Below are 25000 nucleotides of genomic sequence, written 5' to 3'. Positions count from 1 at the left end.
TAGTCTTATCCTGTTTAAAGCTTAAAAAATACCGCTTCTGACCATTCTAAAGACTTAAAGAATAAAGTAAAATCACAACTTTCCTGATTTTTTTTTTTTGGATCCTTTAAAAGTCAGATATATTTATTGTAGTCTCTCCCTTATTACTCACTTTTTTGTATTATGCATGATTTTCATTTGGATTTTCACAGACAGATTTTTGATACAAACGAGTGTTATATCTCCTTTTTTTTTTTTTTAACCTACAATAAGAAGAAAAATCTCCTTATTTGCTAAGGTTACAGTGTTAGTTTAATTTTCATAGGAGCAGTGGAATATTTTGAAGTGAGTAACATTTACCAAGTCATTAGTTTTATGCAAACTAGGAAGGAAGATGAAAGAAAAAAAATTATCAATTATTTATAGATTGTTAAAATGTATCGTAGTGCAGTGCTACTGTATAGAAATGACAATTAGCCAAACTTACCTTCTATAATTAATAATGCATATATTATGCTCTTTGGGCAACTAATCACCAGTTCTACAAATTTGTTTGACACCGCTGAAGATACCTATCAGACGCGCAGGTTAAAAAAGGGAAAGCAGAACAATGTTCTCCCATTAATGACCGGCTAGCTTTAAAAGGCTTTCAGCAGCACTTAAATTCACGTGGCGCTTCCATCTGACAAAATGGCGGTCTACAAAGCGCCCGGCTGCCACGTGCGAAATTAAAATATGAAGGCTCCAAGCAGAAAAGGTCCCTCAAATTCGTGCTGCGAGCCCAGGAGGTGCGTCGGTGAGCATCTCATGGCACAGCTACCATCCGCTGTCAGCACCCTTAGGACACTGTGGTGGGATTTGGGCGTCTTATCACATTGAAGTGCCCCTCTTGTACCCAGGCTGTCCACCAACCCTGCCAAAAGGTGAGGGGACCTCTCACGCGGTGTCTGAGGTGCTCCAAGGCACACAAATGGCACCATATGCATTGCATTTTGCTGCGTGCATCTACTTGATGTGCACGGGCACTTGTTTATTTACTGATTTATTTAGGGACGGACTGGATTTGCAGCTTTGCAATCCACCTCACTAACTACTGCCCTCATGCTCTGTGTTTGACGTTGCCAGTCCCATTGAAGAGCAGGGAAGGGGGCATAAAGAATTTGGGTGCACACAGGGGACGGCGTCCCATCCCATTGTGACAAAGTCCCTCATTAAGGAAATAGTTTGATCTATAACTATGGATCTTTTGAGCTATAGGACGCATCACTGATGGCTCGTCTTGGACATGAAGCAGCGCCATGCTGAAAAAGCCAGGTAAACCATTATTTTGCTATAGCTATGTATACATAGCTTTGTCCCACTTTATTATTTATTTTTATTTTTATTTTTTACTCGAAGATTTTTCAAGAGCAGATTCCCTTTGCAAAACTAAATGGTTCCTGTCTTGTGTTAAACCCTGGTAAGAATTTGTGAGAGGCTTTGGTCACTGGCTACCTGTGAATACCCGGAATGCTAAAGAGTCCTCTACAATCTCAGGGGACAGTACAGAATTATTATTATTTTTTATTTGTTATAAGCCCACTATTTGCAATAATTTATGGATATTCCTGAATTTATAAATATTAAGCTTTTGCCAAGTATTTTAACTATCCCTCCATGGCAAATTGTCTTTAAATACTGGCAGTTTTTTCTTTTTAACATTTACTTGTGGACCAGAAACACTTGCAGTCTATTGCCCCTGGCCTTCTGTGAGAATGTTAGTTAGCAATGCTCATAAAAACTCAATTCATCAATGTGAACATAATTTGCTATGAACAGAAAGCTCACAAAAGGGTGAATTTGTCAGATAGACAGGTGGCCTGAGATCTCTCCCTGATACTGAACGATATGAATAATAGATTCTGGTAAATGTATGCCAAGACTTGAGCTGTAAACACAGCTGCCTCCATTCCCTTCCAGAATAACAGCTTCGAGAACGAAAGCACAGGAACCACAGTTCCACCTGAGGACTAAGCCTGTGCACGTACACACACACACACGCAAACACACACACGCACAAATGCAATATACTCGCAGCCTCACAAAGGAAACAAGCCCCCGAAAAAAGGACATAGCCCTTTCCAGCTCCTTTCGCAGACCCTTGCTCTGAATGGATTTTAACATGTGTGGAGAGCAGAAGGAGAGAATAATAGAAAACATTTAAAATATATTTTAAAATATCTGCAGTCACAGAAATAAATCTTTCTGCAATCCAAAGGGGAAAAAACAATCTCAGCTGGCTTATGTAGGTAAAGGATCCAGACATAAGATGAAAAAAAAGTGTCATAATGTCACAGTTGAACACGTATAAACTAAAATTATAGTATTATAGTGTTTTGTTTTTCCCTGTGAATATTACTTCCAAAAATCAGTTAACTACAATGATTCTAGTTAGACCTGCACAAGGATTTTTTTGTAGCAGCCTACTGTTATGTATTTACACTGCATTCATTTTTAACTGTTCTTTTCTATTTTAGTCTTAAATCATTAATTAGTCCATAGACTAGGTTAGAAAGATGTTACACGTGCAAAAGTGACCTTTAGGCTTTCCTAATGCACAGCTTTCTGCTGGGCTGTCACCCATCGTAACTTCAGGGCAGGCTGAGGGCTGGTCCAGGCAATGCCAATGACCGCTCACTGTAATATCTGGGGACCGGTGGGAAGGACCTCCTCCTGGCTCAGGCATCCTGAGCAGCAAATTAGAGGTGGGAGGAAAGGGACAATGCGACAGTGACTTTGTGTTGCTGATAAAAAAAACAACAAACAAGTCTTAAAATGGACTAGGTTGTGGCCAGCCATGCTCATTTCTGAGAGCGCATTGACAGTGTGGTACAAATGGTTTGGTGCCGTTGACTTTTAAGGGCAGGAGGATAATGTACTGCAGAGGAGAAAGGCTGGCTGAAATGCTTGTTTTGGTCTATCAGATGTTTTTATTTTTGCAGTTTTAGCTGAGGACTGAGATCACCAGATCTGTTCTTTGCATGATCAGGATTTAATATGTTTTCCCCCTTATACATATAAAACAAAAGCCTTTTCCCACACTAGCATGCCTTATTTTAGGGATAAGGCAAGCTCCTTATTTGATCCTTCTTTGGCAGTGATATAGCCCAGGAAATGAATTGGGAATTATATCATCTGAAGTTCATACATGTTTGTTCATATTTGTTATTTAGGGAGGATGCTTCTCTGTAATGAGTTGGCTAAGGTGAGGACATGTAACACTGAACGCAGACCCAACACATCCTAAAGCTCCCAAAATGTGACCGCATATGAGATATTAAAGGCAAAATGGAAGTTCTGAACAAATGAAATCACTGTCAGAATAATAAAAGAGAAATGAGCTATGATCTAATCTGTTTTCTAGCAGTGTCACAGAGGAGCTATAATAAAAGCTATTTGCAAAGTTCAGAATCATTTCCCGTGCAAAGCCATTCACACACGATACGACTCTGGACAAATGGAGGGGGTCTTGGCTTTGCCAAAAAAATGGTATGTGAATAGTTTACTATTAGTTTTAAGTTTGTGCACCTAAATTACCCAGTTGGCTGCATTTAAGCTCCCTCCCTATTTGAGATGGCACAGGAACTTGTGCACCTGGCTTTCTCCCTCTATTTTTGGTGTATCATCTTCACCCTTTTCTCTTTACAAGTGTAAAGGACAAACAGAAAAAGAATAAAGTCACATCCCTGGATGCTTATCTAATCTGCTTTTGCACCATGCATGCTATAAATGAGGGTACAGCGAAAGATGTATTGTGCCCTCATTGGAAATGCTCACTCTGTTCTCCTCCTCGGAACAATTCATGAGCTGCAATCCCAGTTACAGCGTGCCTCTATTTCTGTGGCACCGTCTCTGTACCAGCATGTGAGGAAGAGGCATACAAAAGGGACGCAAGGGAGGATGAAGTACATAAATTCCCGTTTCCTCCCTGGTCTTCACGATGAGTGTAAGGGAAGTGATAGGAAAATGATGGAGGCATACCTGGAGCTGTACACAGGGAAGCAACTGCTCCACATTTTCCTCCTCCGAAAGCAAATAAAACCAATCTAAGGCTGTTCAAAATTGTGATAATTAATCTGGTGGAATTTTTTTTTTTTTTGGTTTTTATTTTAAACTGGATCTAGGTTGGGCAGCTGGACATGGCAGTTAACCAAAGGAAAGAGAACATGAAGCAAAGCTGAGCTGTTCTTGCTCTAGGCTAAAGAAAAACAAAAAACAAACAAAAAAAAAAAACATGAAAACGTGGAAAACTACAGAAAAAAATCCCAGCCAATGTGGAGTCTGTGTAAGAAATGGTAGTTCTGGCCCTCTGTTCATTTCTGAACAAGTGGAATAACAGAAACCGAGCTCTTAAAGAGCTTTCTAGTTTCAGGTCTTTCTAGTTTCAGTTCAGTGCCTTTTACCACAAGCGGGCTGAGGTACTGCAGAAGGAAAAAAAGAAAGGGAAATCACTCTTTCTGTAATCTGGCATCTACTAATTTCAAACCTGTGGACATCTGCAGTAGAGATTTTAGAGCAACGTGGGCACCATGTATATTTATAAAGGCTCCCTGTCGACCAAAGGGACTGCTGACCCAGAGATCTCCTACTCGTGTGGAAATAAATGAACTGATTAGCATCAGTGGGAAGAGCAGCAATGACAGCAAGCTGTGGGACCTCCCCAGCTCCTCAGTGCCTGACAGTATGGCTGGGAGGTTTCCCTCTGAATGCTTTGGTGTGTGCATATCAGTTACCTCCTGTCCAGGTTGGCATCTATTGGAACTGCATTTTGATATCCTGGTTTTAAGAAAAAAGTCCTTTTGTGGTGACTTGGTGACACGCTGCAGTAAAGCAGCTCCTGGACTTCATGGGGCACCGTCCTCTGAGATAGGGACTCTTTCAGAACTGCCCATATTGCTTAGCAAAGAGCTCTGCAAAAATACACCTAGTACTCAGGTACACAACCTTCCTGCAAGTCTCAGAATGCAAAAGAGGGCAAATCACTTATTTGCACCCAAATCTTTCACTTGTCTTTGCACAAATGTCTCACTAATCCTCTCAGTTCTCTTGTTAAGAGACCTTAAAGATATACTCCACAGTTCATTACATTATATATCATCAACATTTTTAATTTTCCCCCTCTGTCCTTCAGCTCTTGCATCCAGCCTGTCATCTCTTATATGCTTCCCATCGCACCCATCTTCGTTGTCTCACTTTCCTCTTTGCTTGTCAGTTGTTCCCTCAAATAAGTCCCATGCTCCAAAGGAAAAAAGAATAAATAAATAAATAAAATCACAGAGTGAAAGATTTATTCAGTAGCAATAAATCTATTATCTGGCACACGATATGAATAAGGTGAAGAATCTTACTCCTTTTGTAGTTTACTGCACATTGGAGTTACCATGCAAAGCGATAAAATAATTCTGCTGCCGGCAAAAGCACCATCACGCAGCCAGTATGAGTCACCAGCAAAAAGCAAAAGAAGTCAAATAAATATATGATGCATTGCCTCTACGTGGGGAGGCCTAATGTGTGGAGAAGACAAATATTGAGGTCTCTGTCTGTTGGAAGACAGCATTGCTGTACCAACAGAGATGACTACGTAACCAGCTATGAAGAAGAGGTTGCACTTCACATCAAATTATCTTCCTGTGGCAAGAAATGGCATAGGATGTAACCCAAAAACCTTTCTGGACTGAGGACGGGGTCTAGAGTGGTAAGTGTCATATGTGCGTATGTGTCCGTTCTGGGTCCAGAAGTTAGGCAAGCTTTCTAGTTTAAGTGTGATTGTGTCTATTTTGGGGTTGAAAAGATTGATATCTCCTTTCTATTTATTTTTTTTTTGTCAAGTAAGTGTAATAAAAAGAGATTATAGAGAGTTCACAGCACCAACCCTTAAAAAGAAGATGCTTAGTGAAGAAGAAAGTCCTTTCTACTTAAAATTAGCATGGAAATACCTGGGGCTCGTAAGGCAAAAATCTAGAAGCAGAGGACAAGCACTTGGGAACTTTAGACCTCTAACATTTAACTTCAGAGTTTCAGCCAGCCGTGATATAAATATAAAACAAAAGATTTTAACTAGATGTAGTATATGTGGGGTTTTAGTTTGGTTGCTTAGGACCTGATGTATAGGAAGCTGCTGTATGTGTGGTAACACACCTGTAGCTATCACATACATGTTATAAGCAACATCTTACAGCTTCCCAGCTTGGAAATTCACACTATTGATTGAAGTTGATAAAAAATGGATTATATTGCGGAGAGGACGTGTTAAAATCCCAGTTACTATTTTGAGGGAGTTGATGAGCTTTAGTTATAGCCCTCATGATTGACAAAGAAAACTTGAAAACATCCACAGTTAGGTGGATTGATGATATCGTGAACTGAAATGCGGGAACGCACACAGTCAGGCAATTGCATGGTGGACTTCACAGGGTAATTTTGGTACTCTCTGACATACTGAACAAGAAAGCTAAATGGACAGCATAAAAATAGGAAGTATAATCCGACCTGCATTCCCCTCCCCAGTTATAATGCTGTTATTTGTTAATACATTGAAAATAATTGCAGAATAACTTCTATGGATTTTTTTAAAGTGTTTCAGTTTCAAATTGACTTAAATAGAGCTTAAGATCAGTCTGTTGCAGAAAATATGAGATTATGCACCTAAGCAAGTCTAATATGAGAAAAAAAGTTGATTCATGTTACCTTACTTTGATATTGTTGAAACCTACCTCTGCCTATACTTCCAGGTCTCCAATCCCAACAGTACTTGAATACAAAACATTATTTGTATTTCTACTAATAAATTAACCTACATAACAGTATCTAGTCTTTCTTTCTAATATAGACTGTCATTTCCACCTCCACACTGCTACATGGTTTCCTAATAATGTCTAATTATTGCACTGCCATCAGCAATAACAAAAAAAGGATTTCATCAGGTAAACTTCCCATGTTATTTTTGCTTGTGGCACAGCTTACTGTGGCACAGTTGTTCCCATTGCAAAAACATGACCATTTACAAAGGAAAGAGTGGTTTGCGATGAACAGCTTTTTACAAGCAAGCAGATGCATTATTATTTATGAAATGGCACATACTACGTAGCTCACAGTGCACAAATTGATCAAGAGATAGGACATGTACATAGATTTTCTGATCTTTTGTCTGTTCCCAGAAGTCACAGTAAAACTACACAGCTCTACAAGTAAGAAATGACCTTAAAGCCACAGGAGAATCCCCATGCGTAAGAGAGTCCTTTGGTGACTTCAAGCTGCCACACTGATTCTTCTGAAGTTATGACTTGGAGCTGGCTCAGCTAGACCTCAGCTTTTTGTCCATAAACACACAAGATAGACGTGCCACAATATCCAAGGTCTAATTAGGCACAAACATCCAGTAGAGTGTTAATAAAAGCCATAAAAAAGGAGAAATATACTGCTCTTTTTTTTTTTTTTTATTGGGAAAGGGAATTCCAGGAAATTAAAAACTGCACTGTATATTGGGCATCTCTGGCCAAACTGCAAAAAAAACCCTCCTACAAAACAACAACAGAGGCCAGCAATTCCTCACAAGGCTATGTGACCAACCTGCTGGAAAACACACTTTGATTGCATGTGTACAGGAGGTAAGCTGGGGCACCAGGGGAGCGCGCTGCAGCAGCCTCACGCCGGACAGGCTGCACAGTTTGCTGACACGCGATACAGCTCTCAGAAAAGCCTCTGTGCTTCAGGACAAAGCATTCCCACGTCACTTCTCCAGCACGTTGTCTTCAAGTGAACACCTCCTTATGTGGAGAAAGACATGACGGGCACACAGCTGGGGTAGGGGGGTCTGCAGTCACAACCTAGAAAATAGCCACTTCTCCCAGGTCACAGTCCCTAAAAATAATTCTCTCCTACTTGGAGATGGCCTTAGCCTTTTCTGAATGTATTTTTTTTAAATGGAAAATATGCATTCACACGTACACACACACACAACAGGCAACACGAATAAAAGCATACAAAGGGAAACACCATTAATTCATTTTTTTGACTAAATACCCAACTTAATTCCTCATAAACAAACCAAACCTGATCAAAAATTTCACCTCCTCCCCACAGTGAGCCCCACTGCTTTGGCTTTTTTTTTGAAGACAAGTACCCCAAGCTGCTTTCTATATTTAGTGGAGCAGCCTGAGTGCCCCAGTAAGTATACAACTCCACTTGAACTATTGCACTAAACACAGAGATGGCCCCTTCTTCCCTAAAACGTTCCGGGCCACAAGCTGGATGTGTCAGCAATACAGCAGATGGGGAAAATGTATACAAGTATATTAATTTTGTGGCCCAGATTTATGCAGAACACATATTTGCACAGATTTCATATAGGATTTTAGATCTTGGTTTTAACCCTTAATAGGGTTAAAAGGCTTCCACGTGAAGCATGGAAAGCACACAAACTGCAGCAAAAGCGGCTATGGAGCTGGGGACTGGAAACGAAGGGGCTGCAAGTGGCTGCTCTCACTGGTTGCTGTGGGACCTGATTTACACGAGCAAGTCTGTGTGCCTCAGTTTACTTGCTGTGAAATATTTATACTAATGCTGGTGATCTCACAGCGACTTTGCAAAGCTTAGTTAATTAGCTCTTAATTAATTCAGTTCTTAAACCTTCCTGGATGAAAGCAGAGCTGGGTGAATAAAGCCAAAAATGAAAGAATATTTTTTTTTTTTTTTTTTTTTCCCCTAAAAGAAGAGCTGCTGATGTACCCGCATGTTCGCAAACATTCAGGTGAGCACTTTTGTTGGCTCAAAATCTCCCACAGACAAAAGCCCTGCGCATGCCAGCCTCGAGAAGTATTTCTGAGAACATTCATACCAGATGTGTGCTCAAGACCATCCTGAAAAACTCTTTTCATTGTTTGCACAATGATTTGTCAACGAGTTATAACTGTTCATGAATTATTTGCCAAAGGAAAAATAAATTCCCTAATGGCTTTACAGGCTGGTCTATACACACTTTTCCAACTGCAGCCATTTAGGAGCGAGTGCAGCCCCGTCGCTGTGGCACCCTGCTGTGGCCAGAGACGTACCCACGCCTCGGATGGGGGCTACCCCGTTAATTTTTACTGTGGTCTGCTGAGCAGCTCTAATGAGGGCCACAAATTTGCACTGAGGTTTTTTTCAGAGGGGGAGGAGGAGGTAAACTTTGAGGCATCATCTTGGCTGGCGGCGGCACGCGGCCCCAGCTGTGCTGGACAAGCAGGCATCGCCTCTGCAGCTGGGCCCCACCATGGCACAGCACAGTGTGACACGGCATGGCATGGCATGGCATGGCATGGCATGGCATGGCATGGCATGGCATGGCATGGCATGGCATGGCATGGCATGGTGGCATGGTGCAGCATGGCACGGCATTGTGTGGCATGGCCAGGAATGGCTCCTGCGGGCAGCCCTGGGAAAAGCCACGTGTGGGGAGCCCTGCGGTGGGGCTTTGCCTCAGAGAAGGCCTAGCGTTGTGGTAAACCTCCTGATGCTGGGTTTGAACACAGGGAGCTTTAAAACAGGGAGAGACACCCAGGTTTCACACTCTTTATTAAGCGGTGGGTGTTATAGTGTCTGGTTTTTGTGCTCACGGCGCCCCTCGGCCTACAGCGAGGTGCTCCTGGGCAATGCATGGAGAGACTGAGCAGCTTCGGTGTGCCTGAATCCAGGCCCATGAGCACGCACACTGCCACCAAACCATGCAGGAGGAATCATCCAGCTCCTGCAGGAGGCTCCAGGTCTCTGGGCACCGTGCCCCAACTCTGCCTCTCCCCCGGGCTCAGGTGCTGCGGCCTTTCCGTAGGACGAGGCCATGCTGACACCTCAGCCCGCTGCTTTCCAGCAGGGGAAGTGCTCATGTGCACTGAGGTGTAAGCTAGTCTGCAAAGAGATTTAAACATTGCTGTAATGCTATTCTAAAGTAAATATAATAATGAGCATTGTATGAAAATGCTAAGTTTTACAAAGCTTCTTGATATGCTCTACAGCCGACCTCAGACACCTTCTGTGCTAAAATGTAAGGCAATTAAGGATTAGCACCTGGCTAATCTTTATCTATATCTGAAGTTCATCCAGCTAGATAAACTTTATATGTGAGGTGAGTCATAACTATTTGTGTGCAAATGTACCTTTATGTCACTGTATGTGTTCACATTAGGAGGCTGTACCTTCTTTTCCAAACCAACATAGCCAGAGAAGGATAAAGACTGTAAATCTTGCCTTAAATTTAACTCATCCCCAGAACACAGTGGAACTTAGTGACTGACATACAGTAGAAGTGATGGACAAGAAAACCCCATTAACCTGCAGGTCCAGAAGATAACCTAAAACATTTTTGAAGAATTCATTGTGACTGGCATCATATAAACAGCTCAGTTCATTAGGTGACTAATTTCCATTGAACCTTTACTACAGCGTCCATGTAAGTAATGCACAAATGGAGACTGCTCTAAGCCCCCCATTAAAATATTCTCCGCAGTAAATTTGACAAGCTTAGCAAAAAATAGCTGTATCAACTGAAAAACTTACATTTACGTAGTACCTTATTCAATAACTCAGGAGAACATACAGTATGCTATCTGCAGGATAGCATTTTTTTTTTCCTCCAGATGTCTCTTTTTCCTTCCAGAAGTTGCAGAGCATTGGACAAGCAGTAACAGATGATGAACACATGCATAACTACAAATGGGCAAGCTGATTGTTTTCAGAATTGGTATAAACATTTGCTCTTGGATTGAGATTTAGCCCATAGCAAATCTTTACATTCTCGTTATAAACCTCTGACAAAAAGAGCTTCTAATGAAAATGCTGACAGTGTGAAAACGTGGTTATGGTCAGGAAAACAAATGGATAAAAAGTGGCATTTTGTAGTTCCATATGTATATTTCATCAGGGAGAGCCGGGCTCTGTCTTTACTAAGTTTACATTTCAAAGCAAAAGCTTGACGATAACTGCTTCTCCTACCCTTTCTATTGAGGGCCCCCCCAAACCTACTACTATTATTGCTATCTCCTACGCTAGCATTTAAAAAAAACAACAAAACATACAGAGGCTGGAATATGAACTTCTCTGAGAGCTCAGCAAGAGAGCCAGCAGCTGGATTTTTAGCATCCCTTTTATTTTTGATTATACAGATAATAATGGAGACCAACAGCCTGAATCAGGACATGGCCTCAATGTGGTAGGGTGTTAAAGGCTGAAAAAAAATAAAAAGGCACACGTGGCGAACTGCATTGCCTGTGTTTGCACAGGGGCATGGCAGAAGGCAATGCAAGAGGAGGAGGAGGAAAAGGAAGAGAGGAAGGGCCTAGCAGGATGGGAGCAGTGAGTCAGGCACTCAGGGAACGCTTCCCAAAAGCTGCTTCTTCTGGGGAGGTGTAAAAAGAGGTCCCTCGCCCCCTCCTGCATGAGAAGCGGGGTGTCTGGAGGGCTGTGGCATTTCTTCCAAACTTAGGCTTGCTGTTATTTTGAGCTACTTGGATGGAAACACCAACGTGGGAGATGAGGAGGGTTGCAGTGTAGGGGAGTGTTTCAGTCCTGTGCTATTAAAAAAAAAAGCAAAAAGTAAAGATGGTTTAGGATGTTTAAGTCATATATGGGATCCATACATGGGTACATTAGAGAAGACTTGTACGCCTTTGTACCCACAATAGGAGCTTGATGGGGAGCAGCTGCAGCAGCTAAAACATCCCCAGGCACACAGTGCCTGCAGCCTTGCACATTTCATGGTGCTCGGGGCAGCACAGGAGAATGGCAGAGGCAGACGAAGTCTGTTGAATGTTTTTCTTCATCAAAGGACAAGGAAACAGTGGATCAGTGGGTGATAATTGAAATGTGGTCCTATATGCCAGTATGACCACCTGAATGTTTTGGGGGACAAGACATTGAATTAGGTGCTATCTGGCAGAACACTAGGGCTCACTAGGCTCGCTTTAGACTAGCAGCTACAGAATAAAGGATAAAGTTAAGAAAATGTAAGATAGAAAAAAAATCCCAAACTCGTGCTGTTAAGAACCAGGAATGTCAAGCAAACATGGAACTGAAAAGCTGGAGGAAATCACACAAAGTGACCCTGCAGTAGGGCAGTAAAATCTGGCTGGATATTTACAGCGGCATTGCTGTTCAGGGTCGGGCAGAAGGCACCATCACCTCTTCATGACCAGTGGGGTCCTGTCTGGTTCTGAAGCCCATTACTCTAAGAAAGATACTGAAAACGATCAGGATACTCACACAACTCAAAAAAAAAAACAAAATCAAAAAACAAAACAAACAAAAAAACAACAAAACAACAACAACAACAAAAACACAAAGCTAAGTCCATTAAAATAAAGCCTTGAATACTGTGTTAGAAGCAATGATGAATGTGGTGAGACGAAAAAGAGCTAAACAAACTCAGTTAAGTTATGACTGAGGATGCCAGAGGAATGGCAATGAACCACGAACTGAAGGAAGCAAACATGAAGGACAAGACCATGTCTCCTCCGGAGCCAGCGAGGGTTTTGTGAGTGACGTCAGCGTGACCCAAATCCTGCTGCAAGGAGACAGAGGACATGCTCAGCACAAAGAGGGTGCTGCAAGTAACACTTTCGCATATAGCAAATTCAAATGTAGCTGAATTTCAGGAAGCCCTCCTGATAGCAAAATTGCCTGTGGAAGTGGAAAATCCTCATGCTGCAGAAATAGTAAACAAATATACCGAGCATAAAGGCTTCACTGGCGGGTGCTATAATGAACACAGAATTATATCGCTGCAACAATATACACCCACTGAATTTGACTCCACTTGAAGAGATGAGAGCTCTTAAGTTGCGACGTTGAAAACAATTTAATCGAACCTGGCTAATTAGAATATAACAAGTAGTTTAAAATTATGCAACGCTCTAAAAATCTTTTAATTAGTTTGAAATTCTGATGGCAAATTAGTAAACGTACATCAGTAACTTCCTGTGCTTGATTCAATACATAGAAAGAAATAAGATATGTTTTGTCAATAGGGACACTTTGAGCAAACATACACAAGCAGAAAATAATAACGTAGAGTAAGGAATAATTAATTAATTCAAGCTTCAAGATAAGATCACTGTGTCCTGCTGACCCTACATGTTAATCAGTTGATTGATTAATTGCTACAATCATAATAATTATAGGGTGTAAATCTAAATACATTTAATGATAGTTTACACTTAGAATAAAAATGTCTTTTATGTCTGCTTATCTTCTTCATTTCTTGAAGCCCAGTCATATTTTTTTGTTTGCCATAAATAAACCTGAAGCATTTTTAGATGTTATCTTTGTGATGAGGTAGGCTTATACTTCATTCATCTCATCAGTGGTTTTTTTTTTTTTTTTTTTTTTTTGTGGCCTCCACCTCCTGTCTAATGAAAAATATGTTCCTAGACGGGAAACAATTGATTATGTGCAATGACCAATACAGCTTCATCAAATGCTCATCCTTAAATGAAAGACAAGGGGACACACCAGTAAGCCTATTGTATCGTTATAGACTGCCTTTATCCAGAAGCGCTTTACACACTGAACGCTTCTTCTACCACATAAACACAGTCTGGGGCGACATGGTAAAGCAGATTAGTAGCACAAGAAAATATTTACCAAGTTAAGCTAAAGGAAATTAAAAAAATTTTTTTTTTTTGGTTTCTTACTTATAGACAATGCAGGAGATCTTGACATCTACATCACTTTTGATGGGAGTGACTCCATTAAACCAAAGGTATGGGTCCTTGTGTCTCAACTGGCATCACTAAAATCCATCTCTTAAAATGTACATGAAGGGAAGAAACAAGAGTTCCTCAGTTAAATCTGCTGAACATGATTAAAATGTGCAATTAAACACTAGGTCTTCAGTTCCTAAGAACTCACTGAGCCAGTAATGAGGCGTTTTGGTAGGAGTGTGAGGTAGGAGTTGTTGTATGCTGCATGTCCTGCAGGTAAAACTCCTGTTTCTGTAGTTGCCAACCTGGTTAACAAGTCCTACATGTTTGGTCCCGACATCTGCTAATATTACAACTCCTTTGTGTTTCTCTTGAGGTGGAAAGTGGCCTGAAGTGGGAATTTCAGTTGTTTCAATAGCAAAACACCTTGGTGATTTGAGAATTAAATTTCGTTCTGTTTTTAACATTTACAAAACTTGCCAGCTTAATTTTTATCTCATTTTTGCTATTGCAAAATATTTGAAAGTCTTAAATAAGTGTGTTCCTTATATTTCTGAAAAGTATATGTTAAAATCAGTTAAAATCTAGACATTAACACCAGATCTCCTGACCAGTTTCAATTCTGAAGCTCTGGAAATTCTGGATTCCTCTTTTCCAGAGTTGGTATCCATATCCTGCTTTGCAACTCTTGTTTTGCAGTGATATTTGTTAAATAAATAATGCTAGGTTAGAAATTACAGTATAAATATTTTAAGGAGCCACTAAGGCATTTTCAAAAGAAAACGAAGCAAATTCCACTGAGTGAATGAACTTTTGCGGCCTTCAAAGGGTTACCTGACCTTTTACTTTTGCAGCTTGCTTGACTCAAAGTTACAGCATTGGAGGAGATAACAGTGAAACTGTACTATAAAAATAAATTACTATCATGAATATTAAGCAACAAGGATATAATAAACATGACTGCTTACATGATTCTGATTTATTGATACTGATTTGCTAGTAAATTATCACACAAAGTACTCGTTTTAGTTGTTTAGGAACATGTGCAAAATAAAGCTTGGTGGACACTTCCCAAAGACCTTGACATCTGTCACTGAATTCATACTTGGGGATTCTTGATGCCTATTTTTCTGTTATGTGGTACAGCGTTGTATTTACTTTCCTTTTCCACATACATATATATATATATATATATTTTTTTCTATGCTGTCTGGCTTCCTTAAACTGTTTTTTAGCTCTGCACAGTTTTAAAAACTACTATCATGGAGGTTCAGCTCTGACACAGTGGAACAAATCCAGCTGCAAAATCTCCTAAAGGCTGTTCATGCTTGTTCTGTTAAATAGTGCTCACTTTGAGTCAAGAGGTTTCATTACTATATTTATGAACCTCTTGGCACCAAGAGTTGGGATTTCCCAGTGCTAAGCATTAATGCATTTTGCATCACTCTTTAGCATCGGGAACTCTGGATCACTGGTGCTGAGGGGTTAAAGACAGTAAAAAGCAGATCTTTATTTCCAGATAACAATCTTTAGTGCATGTGTGCATGCTTGCTGTTTGTGTGTGTGCGTGTGAATAGTCTGAGCAGCTATCAGATAACAGAGGGAGATAGCGGGCTGCCACAGTCACTAACAACTACCAGGAACTGCAGATTTTAAGGGATCTCAGCATTAACAGCCTGCTGCCTCTATTCTGCATCAGATATTTGTTATCCAAATTGATGGAGAGTATTCCATCTGAGAATAGGATTATTCTCCTTTAAATTTAAAGCCTGCTTTGTGCTTATGTGGCTTATATCACTTCATGACATGGTGTGTTATGTCAAACCTAAGATTATTTTTGGAGATTTCTGAGACAGAATCTACTTCATTTTGCCTGTCATCAGCCTAAAGCATGTGCCAAAAGACCCCTTTTTTGAAGCAGTGATTCACAAATACCATCTGAACTAAAGGACAGCTACAGCTTCAAAGCAAAAACACGTATCTTGGATCAAATTCCACTAACATTTCATGAAGTGGTCACAGTTTTGATACTTCTTTGCAGAGGATTTGTATCCATACAGTGGGCTGTTTTTTTTTTTTTTAATGTTAATACACTTCAGCTTGCAAGCAGAAATGTAGCTCATCAGGTGCCCTGATCTGTGTTGTAAAGAAAAACAAGCCATGAACTCAGCTGCAGAGAGCATAGGCTAGTTCTGGCTGCATGTGAACACACAGATGCAAATCAAACATGAGTCAAGGAAGAGGCTATTCTAAAAGTGGCACTTGATAGCCCGGGGTGGGAGCTGCAGAAGCGTATATAAACCTGCCTGCCAGGCAGCCCTTCCTGCTTCTTCCTGTTTGTTTTTGTTAGAAAAAGAAGAAAAAAGAAGAATAAAAGGGAAACAGGAAGGAAAAGAAAAAGAAAGGAAAAGAAAAAAAAAAGAAAATGAAAACGAAAATGAAAATGAAAGAGAAAAAGAAAAGGAAAAGCAAAAGAGAAAAAAAAAGAAAAAGAAAAGAAAAACAAAGAAAAAGAAAAAAGAAAAAAAAAGAGAAAGAGAAAGAGAAAGAGAAAAAAAGAAAGAAAAAGAAAAAGAAAAAGAAAAAGAAAAAGAAAAAGAAAAAGAAAAAGAAAAAGAAAAAGAAAAAGAAAAAGAAAGAAAAAGAAAAAGAAAAAGAAAAAGAAAAAGAAAAAGAAAAAGAAATACAGCAGGTATTTCCTAAGAGTTTAAGAATATCTCCACTTCTCATTTATAGTTTTTCAAGTGTCCCACGTTCGTGGCTGCTTCACAACTTACTTTTTTCTGAGTGCTGAATACAAGTTTGCTTTTCTAACCATCTAAGCGTGCCTAGGTGAAGAGGTTTTGTGCCTCACTAGGATTTTTTTCCCAGTGCAACGCTATCACTCAAAAGTGTTTAACAGTGAATGAGTCAGACCATGAGCTGTCGGTGAATTAGATTGTGCTCCTGATCTTGGTGAGATTATCTGTGTGATATACTACCTTCCCAGGCAATTAAGGCATTAGTGCTTTGGCCAAAATGTAACAATATTCTCCCTGAGTCAAACGGGTTAACAGGCTAATGAATTTTATATAGAAGGGAGTCAAAGGGAGCAGTTTGACTCTCCGGGAAGCAAGACAAATTGCATTTTACTTTAAAGTTGTGGGCATTTCAAATTCAGTACCTGTGCTATAAGCACAAGGCAGTGGATTGCAGAAATATTTCTGTGTCCAAGGCAGCATCCTTAAAGAAGAAATTCTTGTTCACTGAGTTTTTTCTGCAATAGGTTGTCTCAGCTCTGCACACTCCCTGACACCATTTTCGGGGGAGGATGTGAGCGCTACTCCTTCCTTCCATTCCCACATTATTTCTTACTTTGCTTGACCCCTCTTTTTAGCTGTTATCTGGTACAGCTGGTGGAGTACAGCTGCTAAAGATGCTTTTCCGTAGCCACTTTGCCCGGTTTTTCAGTATTACTACTTTCACAATTTGTGTCCCTCAAGAGACATTATAAATCATATTAACTTTGAACTCTGGCCCAGCCTTGGTAAGAACACAAGCCTACCCTCACATTTAGACGTCATGACTTTTACAAAGTATTTCAGTCGCAGCCGTACTTCCCATGGCAGGCACAGCTTCTCCCAAAATGGTGAGGCTGGGAAGCCAGGGCTGTGTCAATAGTTGCTGCGAGGTGATGCTGTGAGGGATGGGGAAATCAGACTTACACCCCAAACAACCTGTGCCTGATTTTAACCTATGACTTAACATTTCTCTCTAATCCTGTGTCATCAGTAGGAATTCTGTGGGTAGTCCTATTGTTGTTATGCTTGTCATATCGTTTTGCTTTATCATCCCCTTTAGTAATGTGCTGTTTTCCTTTTCCAACATTGTATGTGTGCTATTATGGTAAACTGGGAAGACAATTTCTTTGACCATTCATGACTTGATTCTGTGCCTGCCTACTTTGTGGAATTTTTAAAACATTTAATTTCATTTCTTTCTCCATGCCATTTTCTGACCATTTCTAGAACATTTCCAGAAAGAATGATCAGTTGTAACTCCCTATCTGACCGAGTTCTGCTCTCAGATTGCAAAGGTGCTGTTGGAGCAGGTCTATACTACTCAGTGTATTTCTACTAGATTCTCACCCAAAGATTTGTCATGGTCCTAAATGTAAAGGCTGAAGCTATTTTCTTCTAGTTCATTTAATGCACTATTATCAGGAGTCTTCTCTGAAGTTGCAAAGTTTCTTCCCTGATGCCATGCCGCTGTGAACACTTTTTGTCATTATAAAGGAACATTTTGTAAAACTGCAAAGTAATGGTCCATGTTAAGGTACGTTTCATGGCTAGTTTTACCTGCCAGAATGTCAGGACCCATAAAGAGGAGAAATTTCCAAAATGAAGAGTCTGATGTCAGGAGAACTGGGGCAGCGTGGTTGGAGGATGCCGGTGCTGGAGAGCCCTAAGGGAGGTAACAGTCCCTTGAGAGGACTAAAAGGTATAAATGAATACAGCTTAAACTACCAGGGACCCAAGCTGCTTGAAGCATTCAGGATGCATAAAAGTGTATTCAGGATCCAACTCCATAAAGTTAGGGTCTACTGTGAATATCACAGCTGTAACCAAGAGCTGCAGTTACTGTGTTTTCAGATTTTCCATAGCACACCCTACATTATCACAGTGAACACCATTTGCTGTTATTCCTTCTGCAGGGTAAATGTACTTTCCTTTAGCCACGTCTTCAAGTACCCATGTAGTGAGGGCCAAGGAACAACTGCTACCACCAAGACTGCTTATCATGCCTGCTTCTCTGCTGGTTCAGACCCAACAAGCCAGCACACATAGACGTGTGGCATTACTCTTGAGGAAGGCAGCAACTTTTAGATAGTAAGTAGGTATAAGGAGAGAAGAAGACGGCACAGAACTGGAGGTGATGACTTTCAGCATCCCTTTCTCTTGCTCTCGAAGACTCTTCTTTTCTCTCCCTTCCTGGCCTTCTCTTTCCATTTTCCCCCCTCATCTCTTCCAGTTTTGCACTTCTGAAATTGTGTAACTGGGGCATTATAGGCTGTTTCTCCTCCTGTTATTACTTTCCCTGAGTGGAAGCTTCACTCACAAGCCTGATGAAACATTTTTTCCCCTCAAACCCAGAGTGCCAATTCTCACTTTGTCAAGAGCTCCAGATAACCTCCATGAGTAGTTCCTCTCCCCCTGCCTCCCGCAAATGCTCCAGGTTACAGAGATCTTGTCACAGCCACTAAACAGCTCCTTCTCTCTCTCTTTTTTCTCCTCCTATCTGCCTGAACCATGTTATTTCTTGGATATCTCAATTTCTCTTTGTCTTCTCTTTCACGGTTCTTCTCCCTTGTGGTTTTCTCCATGAGCTTCTCCTGTGCTAACCTACATGTGAACTAACAAGTTGGCTCGCTTCTCACTTCTGCCCTTTCTTTCCATTACGAAAATATTTTCTTAATCACAGATCAAATTTAAATTACACAAATACACTCTATTTTCTGTGCTCCAAAAGTAAAAGAGGAGCAAACTGAAACCCATTTCTTTTTCCATTTGCAGTTTTTTGGTTCTGCACTCTGTCAACCGGCTGTCGGTGTAAACCCAACAGGGAGGTACTGGAGCCTCAGTGATTAATCTGGCTATCATTTACAGATGTAAACATTTTTTATTGTTTTTTTTTTTTTCAAATTGGAGTGAGACACACTGCTTCCCAGATGACATTTCCACCCAGAATCCAGTGACTTCTCCCATATGCACTAATGCTCTGAGCACCCTTGTCCCATGGCAGGTAAGAGCCCAGAAAAATCTTTTAGCCTCACTAGTACTTGTGCAATCAAGGACAAGCCTCAGTTTGGACATAAGGCTGTCTAATAAATGCTATTTGCAAGCACTGGTTTTAAAGCACTGTACTGGTCCTACCGTGTACAGCAAAGTTCTTGCAGAAAGTTCTCACTGAGCAGATTACTACAGATTCAGATCCAACAATTTATTGTGTAAGCATTAAACCATTCATACGACAAACACCTGTGCAAGCCAGTTGGCCTAGTCAATTCTTGTTTAACATTTAATTATGAATATAATTAGCATGAGTTAAGAGACAGGCCAGGCATCCGCAATAAAATTTCCACTATGCTAAAAAAATTATAACTATAATAAGAAAAAAAGACTAAATTGCAGAGAGCATGTCCCTGCTGTGCAAACTTTGCATGACAGCAACATTCAAATACAAATTCTTTTAAAACTTGTCCATTTTCTTTGATGAGGATTTTAAAGCCTCCACCGTATTTATAAGACCAAATCACACAGGTTTTCTGTTCTTTTAATTTTAAGGCAATTTTCATCACTGATGTATCCCTTTCAGCGAGGTTCTCCTCTTTTTCTCGAAAGGTAAATTAATTGATTTGATGGTGTCACTGGAACACTGTCTTAAGTAAAGCACATCTAAGAGTTTTATGAAGTGCTCTTTGTAGTACAACAGAATTGTGTGCTAGCAGAAGAAAAGAATTAGTAAATATTACAACATATATCTTTTATAGGTAGATTCTTATGTTTAAAAAAAATCAGCAAAGTCAACCTAGAGTCAGGTTCCCTATGGACAGGTGTTATCTCGGCATTTTTCACAGAGCAAAGCCCAGCAGAGGAGCTAAACCACCATATGTAGTTTTTCTATTCATTTTCCTTCAAATAACTTGTTTAGAAATTTCTATGTGGGAAAAAAAAAAAAAAAGGAAATGTTCTGTCCGAGTATTTTCTACCCATGCCCTTTATTTCTGAACATGTTGGGCTATTTTCCACCTCAAACGACAAATCTATTCATAGATATGCCCTCCAATTTTTTATTCTAAAGCGGTTGCTTCCAGACCTGGAAAGATCTATTTAAAAATGCTGCTGAGTAGAAACAGTTTGCAACTGTGAAGGGAAGGTCACCAAAGGAGAGCCAGGAGGTTACTGGGGCATCTTGTTCCTTGACACCTCTTGGGAACAAAAGGCCTGGAGTGAACCTCTCTTGTTACCAGCCTGCTGCTATTACAAATACGTCAGCCGCCATTTGCATCTTCAGCACAGGTGTGCTTTCTTTCTGCCTCCAGTCTGAGCGGAGACCACGCTAGAGCATGGTGGCTTCAATGGGTGGGAACAAGTTTAAATGTACTTGCAGGCAGTTTATACACCCTCTTGTGGAATATTTCTATATTTCCATGGATGGATATACCTGAGACTATGCCATCCATAAAATAATATATTTTTTTTTAAAAAAAAAGTAATCTGAGTTGTGCCCCAACTTTTGAATACTTTTTTTTTCTACACTTTTTTTTGTTGTTGTTGTTGTTATTGTTCTGTTCATGTTTAGTTACTAGACCTCTACTGTCTTCTGATTTGACCCAAAAGGTATTAATATGATTTATCATGTAAGATTTATTATGGTGACCTTGGGTTTGTTTACTAATCACCATGTTCACATGAAATTGAGGCTTTCTGGTGCCATGCCAAGCCCCAAAACTTCCTTGAACAAGTAAAAGAAGGCTAGGAAAACAATTTCAATAGGAGGCTCGCCAACTGCGAAGCTGAAGGCAGTTTGATTAGGACTCGAAGCCCACAGATTGAGATTATGACAGAAATTTGCATAATGCCAGAGACTGATAAGATTTGGTTTCTCAGGAACCTATTACGTGATGATGTTAAGAGACTGTCATGGATTTCTTACAGTGCAATATGCTGACTTGTCTTTCCAAGACGAGTTGGCCTTGAGCCTTGTTCTTTGTAAGCCTCGAGTGAGGTTTCTTTAGATGGCTTTTGAAAATTTCTTTAGACATCTTCTGTAGCTTTCCACCAAGATGATACAAGGATGTTATGACTGTCAGAATAAATGAATGTATTTACTTCCTTTCTGTTTCCCAGCTACTATTTTCATAACACTGCATAGTGGTTCAGAGCAGGTCCTGGCTACACCACGTTTTCAACCAATGTAGCTCTGTTCCTTGATCATGATTATGTATCGATGACTGGATTTGTTTATTGCCTCCTGACACAACTTTTTGCCTGATTTGGATGGAGGCTGCCTCCGTGCAAACTCCTCAACAGTTGCATTATTCAGTGCAAATTTCGTGATGGCCTGCTGCAGACCGAAGCGTGATCGTTGCCTGCATAGACATGAGTTTCTGCAGCACATCGCCTCGGGCTGCACACGCAGCAGGTTTGGGGGGGGTCTGAAGCCAGAGCAGAGCCCAGGCTCAGAGCAAACCCTTCTCCTGATGCCAGCCACCCTGGAGATGAAGACAACTGACTGACATGGAGGGGTTCGATGTCTCCTTATAGCAGTGATAGCTTTTGTGGGTTAAAAAAACAGTCTACTGTTCTAATGAAAGAAGCATTTATTGCTTTTATCACTTTTCTTAATATGACTTAATATGACCATGATTTTGTGGACTGGGCAGGACCAGTGAAGACCAGTATCTCATACCAGCAAAACTGTAATAAATTTAATATCTAACATCTTTCAATAACCCAAAGAGTTATAAAACTCTGTCATATGTAAAATACTAAATAACCATTTTCCTCAGTCTCTGTATAATAGGGTAGCACAAAACATTATAAGATTGATAGGAACGACATTGTGAATTCTGCTTAGCATACACCAGGAGACCTTAATTGATATATCAAAAGGATATGTGTGAAATCAGTTGAAAAAAGTGTTAATAATCTAGTAGAATAACCAAAATAAATAAATAAATAAATCCAGATCTTGAAAAAATAAAAAGTGTTTCTAATGTGGGCCTGTGGTAGTTTCTAGGCATTTAAATTAATCACCATTATAATTCTGAAAACCTTATTATCTCCCATCTAACTCTGAAGGTGCTGCAGTTGTGGCCCTGGAAGGCCCTTAGGTGCCTACAGCTCTACTGCTCCCCATGTAGAGAAATGTTTAGTTTTCTGCTAGGCCCAAAAAGCTTGAGCTCCAAAGATGGGGGTTTCTTTGCCTAAGTGTCTGGGGAGGGCTGGTTCTGTGAATGAGATTTTGCAACCTTTCATTTTTAGTAATCTCACTGCTATGTTCATCTGCCTTAGCTAGGAAGCTCACAGGAGTAACAGATACCTTCATTCAGAAAACTGTCTGTGGAAGCATCATTTTGGTAAAAAGACTTCTATTTAGAGTATACGCATATATATCTACATTTCTGTGCATGTGTGTTTTAAACAATAAATCACCTATTTATCTACAATACTTACATGACACCTACTAAATTTATATTATAGATAAGGAATTGAAATAAAGGTGTAATTAATAGACCTCATTGAAAAAAAAACTTTCCAATGTAGTAATGTTTCCAACCTGTTTCCAGACAAAATCAAAGATCTGAATTCAGGCCTTTCAAACCAGAGACAGATGTTGCAGCTTTGGGAACCTGGTGGAATTTTCCTTTATAGAATATCAGTTTGGATTATTATTTTTTTTAGCTGCAGTTGGACAGATGAACTGTCTATACGGCTTTCTCCAGCTGAACAGATCTGGAATGACTAGTCAGCACTTGAATATTTCCCATGTTGAATTTTCCCATTTATTTTATACTGTGCATATCAGTCATAATTGCAGAGGACACCACAGTGTCTACCACAGTAGATAAATTTATTTTTTTTTCATGCCTTCTGCCTGAGACCTCTCAACAAAACTTGTTCAATTAAATTAAACATTCATAAGCAGCTAACACATTTACCTGCTAATATTTTTAACATTTTTTTTATTTTTTTTATTTTTATTTTTTTATTTCAGTGGCTGAAGTTCTCACAGAAGTTTGCATGGCCATACAGATTGAATTCTGCAAATAAGGTGATTAAGTGTTTCAGTTATTGGCACTTCTACCACCTTACTCACATGAAGCACAATTTTACTTGCAGACAATCTCTTGAACCACGTCTGTTGATCTTGCAGAAAATCAATAGAACTATTTGCGGTGCTAAGTAATTTAAGTGTGGCTGAACCTGACTTCATAGCAGCATTTGGGCACACTTTAGAAGTGCATATTTCATCCAAAATACCACAAAATGACTTGCCAGTAATATATTAGACAAAGTCCTTGAAAAACCTGCTTTCCAAATCCTAAGAAACAAAATTAGTATTAGGTCAGAGGTCTTGTGGCCTTCCATTTATCATTTATAAATTCTCTGATATAAGCTATATGGACAGTAATTATCCTGCTTCAGCCTGGCAAGCAGAATTCTGAGATTCTATAATGCCCTGAATTATCTCCTAATATTCTGGCCATATCTAAATTGTTCAAATATTATGGCCATATCTAAATTTATTTGTAGGGGAAATTGAAGGTAGAGAGCAAGCACTTTGCCTAATACACACGACTGTAATATTTTATTCCTATGCACATAATAGTGATGTTAATTAAAATGGCATCATCCAGGAAAAGTAATATTAAGCTTGCCATGGAATTTTTCACATAATCTTTAAAATAGCATCAGCATAAGAAGACCATGGCACCTCTTGGGTACTTGTTCCTCCTGAAACTTCTAGCTAAATGACTAAATCACCAAGAATTATGGGCTTTACTGTTACTACCCACTACAGGTTTTTACACTACTTCATCTTACTTACCAAGTGTATAGCTCTGTTTGAGCGGTGCTCAGTGCTGGACCAAGGATATAATCATCAAGGCAGTGTGGGAATGTGTCCTAATTATTACCTTTTTCCTAGCAGTCTTCAGGTTGGTTTATTTCTGGTGATATTAAGTGCTCATTCGAGCTGTACTGCACATCCCATGCAATGCATGCTAATAATACTGATTTTGGAAGAATGGACAGAAAAGACAGAGACACAATAGCCTCTTTTTTACAACATCCTGAAGCAGAAATTTTCTAGCAGTGCAGCACAGGCCAATTTTCTAGCAGCTCAGGAAGAGCAATTAACACAAACTAGCCGAAGAATCAGCTGCTATGGAAATGATATTGAAGACAAGAGATTTTTTATTTTGCCTCGGGACTATTAACATGTAGAAGAGGTCCAAAAACACTGGAAATGCCTAATTGTTGTTTATAGATGTTATTTAAGTAGAGATGGTAAGAATATGGATTTGTAGATACTATGGGAGTAAAGGCCAGATAAGGAGAAGATTGATTGGAAATCGTAGATTACATTAGACAGTTGGATTAGGTAGAAATCACCCTGATGTGCCGTAAAGAAAGCAACAAGAATTAGGGATTTGAAACAGTGCAAAGAATGTCTTAGAGTACTAGCATTTTCTTCCTAGGAATAAACTGTCTTAAAATCCCTCTATAAATGACTGTTCATTAGTCTATCAATGTGTATAATGGCTC

At 39.9% G+C, this 25000-nt stretch overlaps 1 protein-coding gene and 1 long non-coding RNA gene across 8 annotated transcripts in view; one reads left to right on the top strand and one right to left on the bottom strand.

The window, feature by feature from the left end:
• Positions 1 to 25000, bottom strand: part of ARHGAP15 (Rho GTPase activating protein 15) — a 331319-nt gene that overhangs the window by 34411 nt on the left and 271908 nt on the right. The gene's annotated exons all lie outside the window — the stretch shown is intronic.
• Positions 22386 to 25000, top strand: part of LOC136791120 (uncharacterized) — a 5467-nt gene continuing 2852 nt past the window's right edge. Inside the window, exon 1 of the long non-coding RNA XR_010832435.1 lies at positions 22386 to 23504. This is a non-coding gene — a long non-coding RNA (uncharacterized lncRNA). The remainder of the gene's footprint in view (positions 23505 to 25000) is intronic.

The sequence above is a fragment of the Anser cygnoides genome, chromosome 6 (genome assembly GCF_040182565.1).
Source record: "Anser cygnoides isolate HZ-2024a breed goose chromosome 6, Taihu_goose_T2T_genome, whole genome shotgun sequence".
NCBI classification, from domain to species: domain Eukaryota; kingdom Metazoa; phylum Chordata; class Aves; order Anseriformes; family Anatidae; genus Anser; species Anser cygnoides.
Note: the sequence above shows the minus strand (reverse complement) of the source record. Positions and strands in the feature narration are given on the sequence as shown.